The sequence below is a fragment of the Pagrus pagrus genome, assembly GCF_965226575.1.
Source record: "Pagrus pagrus genome assembly, chromosome: 13".
Taxonomy (NCBI): Eukaryota; Metazoa; Chordata; class Actinopteri; order Spariformes; family Sparidae; genus Pagrus; species Pagrus pagrus.
The window spans coordinates 10,797,110-10,803,973 of NC_140197.1; the positions used below are offsets into that span (position 1 = coordinate 10,797,110).

The window sequence follows — 6,864 nt, forward strand, 5'->3', positions numbered from 1 at the left end:
CCTCCTCCACCTTTAGCCCAAACCTCCATCTACATTGTGCTCTATCTTCTGCCTGCAGATTCTGCCAAAAACCTGCACTGCTGCCTCCAACTGCAGACTTTGGCAGAGCACTGCAGTTCAGCACTCCACCTACAGCCTCTGCCAGTAACCTGTTGCTTCCTCCACCAACAGATTCTGGAAGACCATTAAGGCCTCAACCTGAATCTCCACCTCCATCATCAACTGATATACCAACACAGCTGCCTCCATCACAAGATTGTGCAGATAGACACAAGCCTCCACCTAAAGCCTCTGCCAGTAACCTGTTGCTTCCTCCACCTACAGATTCTGGAAGACCGCTGAATCCTCAACCTCCACCTCCATCCTCGGCTGATATACCAACACAGCTGCCTCCATCACAAGATTGTGCAGATAGACACAAGCCTCCACCTAAGGCCTCTGCCAGAAACCTGCAGCCGCCAGCTCCGCCTACAGATTCTAGCAGACAAATGCAACTCTAATGTCCACCTACAGCCTCTGCCAGCAACATCCATTGCAACCTCCACCTGTGGATTCTGACAGATTGCTGCAACCCATGTCCTCCAACTGAAGGCAATTCTGAGTCCTCTTCTAGAAACCTGCACCTTCTACTCCACCTGCAGATTCTGGTAGACAACTGCAGCCAAAGCCTCCACCTAAAGTATCCTCCATCTTCTGTCTACAGTCTCTGCCAGTAACCTGTTGCTTCCACAACCTACAGATTCTGGAAGACCGATTAGGCCTCAACCTGAACCTCCACCTCCATCCTCGACTGAAAACCAACTGCCTCCATCAGTAGATTTGTGCTTACAGAAACGAGCCTCCACCTAAAGCCTCTGCCAACAACCTGCAGCCACCGCCTCCACCTGCAGCTTCTAGCAGAAAAATGCACCTCGAATGTCAACCTACAACCACTGCCAGCAAACTGCCAGCAAACTTTCCTCCATCTAAAGATTGTGGTAGTCACCTCTAGCACAATCCTCCACCTACAGACTGACAGAAACATCCACTGCAACCTTCACCTGTGGATTCACACGAATTGCTGCAACAAATGTCCTCCACCTATAGGTCTCTCCAAGTCCTACTCCATGCTTCCAGATAACCGCACCTCCTCCTCCACCTGCAGCCCAAACCTCCATCTACAGTGTGCTCCATCTTCTGCCTGCAGATTCTGCCAAAAATCTGCACTGCTGCCTCCAACTGCAGACTTTGGCAGAGCACTGCAGATCGGCACTCCACCTACAGTCTCTGCCAGTAACCTGTTGCTTCCTCCACCAACAGATTCTGGAAGACCATTAAGGCCTCAACCTGAATCTCCACCTCCATCATCAACTGATATACCAACACAGCTGCCTCCATCACAAGATTGTGCAGATAGACACAAGCCTCCACCTAAAGCCTCTGCCAGTAACCTGTTGCTTCCTCCACCTACAGATTCTGGAAGACCGCTGAATCCTCAACCTCCACCTCCAGCCTCGGCTGATATACCAACACAGCAGCCTCCATCACAAGATTGTGCAGATAGAAACAAGCCTCCACCTTAAGCCTCTGCCAGAAACCTGCAGCCGCCAGCTCCACCTGCAGATTCTAGCAGACAAATGCAACTCTAATGTCCACCTACAACCACTGCCAGCAACCCATACTTTCCTCCACCTAAAGATTGTGGTAGTCACCTGTAGCACAACATCCACTGCAACCTCCACCTGTGGATTCTGACAGATTGCTGCAACCCATGTCCTCCAACTAAAGGCAATTCTGAGTCCTCTTCTAGAAACCTGCACCTTCTACTCCACCTGCAGATTCTGGTAGACAACTGCAGCCAAAACCTCCACCTAAAGTGTCTTCCATCATCTGTCTACAGTCTCTGCCAGTAACCTGTTGCTTCCTCCACCAACAGATTGTGAAAGACCACTACGGCCTCAACCTGAACCTCCACCTCCATCATCAGCTTTAAAAACCTGCTACCTCCACCTGTCAGTTTATGCCAACGAGAGCAACACAAGCCTCCACCTAAAGTCTCCACCAGCAACCTGCAGCCGCCATCTCCACCTGCAGATTCTGGTAGACAACTGCAGCCAAAACCTCCACCTAAAGTGTCCTCCATCATTTGTCTACAGTCTCTGCCAGTAACCTGTTGCTTCCTCAACCTACAGATTCTGGAAGACCGATGAGGCCTCAACCTCTACCTCCACCTCCATCCTCGACTGAAAACCAACTGCCTCCATCAGTAGATTTGTGCTGACATAAACGAGCCTCCACTTAAGGCCCCTGCCAGGAACCTGCAGCCACCACCTCCACCTTCAGCTTCTAGCAGAGAAATGCACCTCGAATGTCAAGCTACAACCACTGCCAGCAACCCGTACTTTCCTCCACCTAAAGATTGTGGTAGTCACCTGTTGCACAATCCTCTACCTACAGACTGACAGAAACATCCACTGCAACCTTCACCTGTGGATTCAGAAGAATTGCTGCAACAAATGTCCTCCACCTATAGGTCTCTCCAAGTCCTACTGCATGCTTCCAGATAACCGCACCTCCTCCTCCACCTGCAGCCAGAACCTCCATCTACAGTGTGCTCCATCTTCTGCCTGCAGATTCTGCCAAAAATCTTCACTGCTGCCTCCAACTGCAGACTTTGGCAGAGCACTGCAGTTCAGCCCTCCACCTACAGTCTCTGCCAGTAACCTGTTGCTTCCTCCACCAACAGATTGTGAAAGACCACTAAGGCCTCAACCTGAACCTCCACCTCCATCATCAGCTTTAAAAACCTGCTGCCTCTACTTGTCAGTTAATGCCAACAACAGCAACACAAGCCTCCACCTAAAGTCTCCACCAGCAACCTGCAGCCGCCATCTCCACCTGCAGATTCTGGTAGACAACTGCAGCCAAAACCTCCACCTAAAGTGTCCTGCATCTTCTGTCTACAGTCTCTGCCAGTAACCTGTTGCTTCCACAACCTACAGATTCTGGAAGACCGATTAGGCCTCAACCTCTACCTCCACCTCCATCCTCGACTGAAAACCAACTGCCTCAATCAGTAGATTTGTGCTGAACGAAACGAGCCTCCACCTGCAGCTTCTAGCAGAGAAATGCACCTCGAATGTCAACCTACAACCACTGCCAGCAACCAGTACTTTCCTCCACCTAAAGATTGTGGTAGCCACCTGTAGCATAATCCTCCACCTACAGACTGACAGAAACATCCACTGCAACCTCCACCTGTGGATTCAGAAGAATTGCTGCAACAAATGTCCTCCACCTGCAGGTGGAGGTTCAGGTTGAGGCCTTAGTGGTCTTCCAGAATCTGTTGGTGGAGGAAGCAACAGGTTACTGGCAGATGCTGTAGGCAGATGATGGAGGACACCGTAGGTGGAGGTTTTGGCTGCAGTTGTCTACCAGAATCTGCAGGTGGAGATGGCGGCTGCAGGTTGCTGGTGGAGACTTTAGGTGGAGGCTTGTGTTGCTGTTGTTGGCATTAACTGACAAGTAGAGGCAGCAGGTTTTTAAAGCTGATGATGGAGGTGGAGGTTCAGGTTGAGGCCTTAGTGGTCTTTCACAAGCTGTTGGTGGAGGAAGCAACAGGTTACTGGCAGAGACTGTAGGTGGAGGGCTGAACTGCAGTGCTCTGCCAAAGTCTGCAGTTGGAGGCAGCAGTGAAGATTTTTGGCAGAATCTGCAGGCAGAAGATGGAGCACACTGTAGATGGAGGTTCTGGCTGCAGGTGGAGGAGGAGGTGCGGTTATCTGGAAGCATGCAGTAGGACTTGGAGAGACCTATAGGTGGAGTACATTTGTTGCAGCAATTCGTGTGAATCCACAGGTGAAGGTTGCAGTGGATGTTTCTGTCAGTCTGTAGGTGGAGGATTGTGCTACAGGTGACTACCACAATCTTTGGGTGGAGGAAAGTACGGGTTGCTGGCAGTGGTTTTAGGTTGACATTCGAGGTGCATTTCTCTGCTAGAAGCTGCAGGTGGAGGCGGCGGCTGCAGGTTGCTGGCAGAGGCTTTAGGTGGAGGCTCGTTTACGTCAGCACAAATCTACTGATGGAAGCAGTTGGTTTTCAGTCGAAGATGGAGGTGGAGGTTGAGGCCTCATCGGTCTTCCAGAATCTGTAGGTTGTGGAAGCAACAGGTTACTGGCAGAGACTGTAGACAGATGATGGAGGACACTTTAGGTGGAGGTTTTGGCTGCAGTTGTCTACCAGAATCTGCAGGTGGAGATTGCGGCTAGAGGTTGCTGGTGGAGACTTTAGGTGGAGGCTTGTGTTGCTGTTGTTGGCATAAATTGACAGGTGGAGGCAGCAGGTTTTTAAAGCTGATGATGGAGGTGGAGGTGGAGTTGGAGGCCAAGTAATCATCCAGAATCTGTAGGTGGAGGAAGCAACAGGTTACTGGCAGAGGCTGTTGGCAGAAGATGGAAGACACTTTAGGTGGAGGTTTTGGCTGCAGTTGTCTACCAGAATTTTCAGGTGGAGGTGGCGGCTGCAGGTTGCTGGTGGAGACTTTAGGTGGAGGCTTGTGTTGCTCTCGTTGGCACAAATTGACAGGTAGAGGCAGCAGGTTTTTAAAGCTGATGATGGAGGTGGAGGTTCAGGTTGAGGCCTTGGTGGTCTTCCAGAATCTGTAGGTGGAGGAAGCAACAGGTTACTGGCAGAGACTGTAGGTGTAGGGCTGAACTGCAGTGCTCTGCCAAAGTCTGCAGTTGGAGGCAGCAGTGCAGATTTTTGGCAAAATCTGTAGGCAGAAGATGGAGCACACTGTAGATGGAGGTTTGGGCTGCAGGTGGAGGAGGAGGTGCGGTTATCTGGAAGCATGTAGGACTTGGAGAGACCTATAGGTGGAGGACATTTGTTGCAGCAATTCGTCTGAATCCACAGGTGGAGGTTGCAGTGGATGTTTCTCTCAGTCTGTAGGTGGAGGATTGTGCTACAACTGCAGACTTTGAGCACTGCAGTTCGGCACTCCACCTACAGATTCTGGATGATTACTTGGCCTCCAACTCCACCTCCACCTCCCCCTCCATCATCAGCTTTAAAAACCTGCTGCCTCTACCTGTCAATTTATGCCAACAACAGCAACACAAGCCTCCACCTAAAGTCTCCAACAGTAACCTGCCACCGCCACCTCCACCTGCAAATTCTGGTGGACAACTGCAGCCAAAACCTCCACCTAAAGTGTCTTCCATCTTCTGCCTACAGCCTCTGCCAGTAACCTGTTGCTTCCTCCACCTACAGATTCTGGATGATTACTTGGCCTCCACCTCCACCCTTGTCTGAAAATCAGCACTCCTGCCTCCATCAGTAGATTTGTGCAGACAGACACAAGCCTCTGCCAGTAACCTGCAGCCACCGGCTCCACCTGCAGATTCTAGCAGATAAATGCAACGCCTCCGCTAAACCTCCATTTAAAGTGTCTTCCATCTTCTGCCTACAGTCTCTGCAGTAACCTGTTGCTTCCCCCACCCACAGATTCTGGAAGATGGATGAGGCCTCAACCTCCACCTCCACCTCCATCCTCGACTGAAAACCAACACTGCTGCCTACATCAGTAGATTCATGCTGACAGACACGAGCCATCACCTACAGCCGCTGCCAGCAACCTGCAGTTTCCTCCACCTAAAGAATGCAGGAAGACACCTGCAGCACAATCCTCCACCTACAGACTGCCAGAAACCTCCACAGCAACCTCCACCTGTGGGTTCTGACAGATTGCTGCAGCCCATGTCCTCCTACTACATGGACTTCCAAGTCCTCTTCCAGAAACCTGCACCTTCTACTCCACCTGCAGCTTCTGAGTAGATAAGTGCAGCCAGAACCTCCACCTAAAGTGTCTTAGATCTTCTGCTTACAATGCCAGTAACCTGTTGCTTCCTCCGCCTGCAGATTCTAGCAAAAATTCAGCCTGAAAATATGCGCTGACTGATGCAACACAAGCCTCCACCTAAAGCCTCTGCAGGTAAGCTGCAGTCACCACCTCTACCTGCAGATTCTTGCAGACAGCTACAGCCCAAACCTCCATCTACAGCCTCTGCAAGCAACCTCCAGCTTCCTCTACCTGTAGTTTCTTGCAGATAACTGTAGTCAAACTCTCCGCCTCCGTCCTCTGCCATCCTCTACAGCCTGAACCTCCACCTACAGCTTCTTCCAGCAACCTGAAGTCCCCTCCACCTGCAGATGATTGCAAACAGCTACAGCCCTGACCAGAAACATCCACTGCCAGTTAACAACCAGTGAGTAAAGTGCAGTAAGTGCTAAACTAAAAGAGTAGTTATAGAAGGATCTAAACTCCATGTGAGGAGGATAAAAACACATTTTCAGAACTTTAATTTATTTTGTTTTGTATCATCTCAGATAAACATCAGCTGGTGGATCAGTGATGTTCCTAAATGCATCATCAAACTGGGTCAGCTGTCATGGAGTCCAAGCTGTGTAACCTTCATGGCATTGTCCTCCAAAGAGCTGGTAGAAATCATCAGTACACTAAGGTAAGCCACACGTGTTATATTTCTCATGGGTTTTAAATGTATTTTATAAATGATCTAACTTAGTTTTAAAGCAATAAATGCATATACAGTATTATCCTCCTACAGGAAATTATATCCAGTGTCTTCACCTTGAACAATAGCAGTAAATCATCACCTCTCTCCACATGGTTCCTCCCAGTCAAAAGCCCCACAGAATAGCCCCAGTTACACCTTTACACCTAAAGAAGCCTAAATATCTTTGTTTGATTTCTGTTTTGTAAAGTGTTGTTGACAAGTGTGCAAACACAGTGTGTAAAATAAAACTGTTTGAATAAAAGTGAACTAAACTGTACAAAGTGTGTTTTTAAATTATTATGATCATTTA

General features: G+C 49.5%; 1 long non-coding RNA gene across 4 annotated transcripts; it reads left to right on the forward strand.

The window, feature by feature from the left end:
- Positions 1 to 148: 148 nt before the first annotated feature.
- LOC311268044 lies at positions 149 to 6,864 on the forward strand. 4 transcript variants are annotated; one of them, XR_014623907.1, is made up of 6 exons: positions 149 to 647; positions 740 to 1,823; positions 5,485 to 5,971; positions 6,077 to 6,259; positions 6,367 to 6,500; positions 6,606 to 6,864. It is a non-coding gene; the product is annotated as an uncharacterized lncRNA (long non-coding RNA). The 4 variants fall into 4 exon arrangements; XR_014623908.1 differs by having other exon boundaries at positions 6,077 to 6,245; XR_014623909.1 differs by having other exon boundaries at positions 6,087 to 6,245.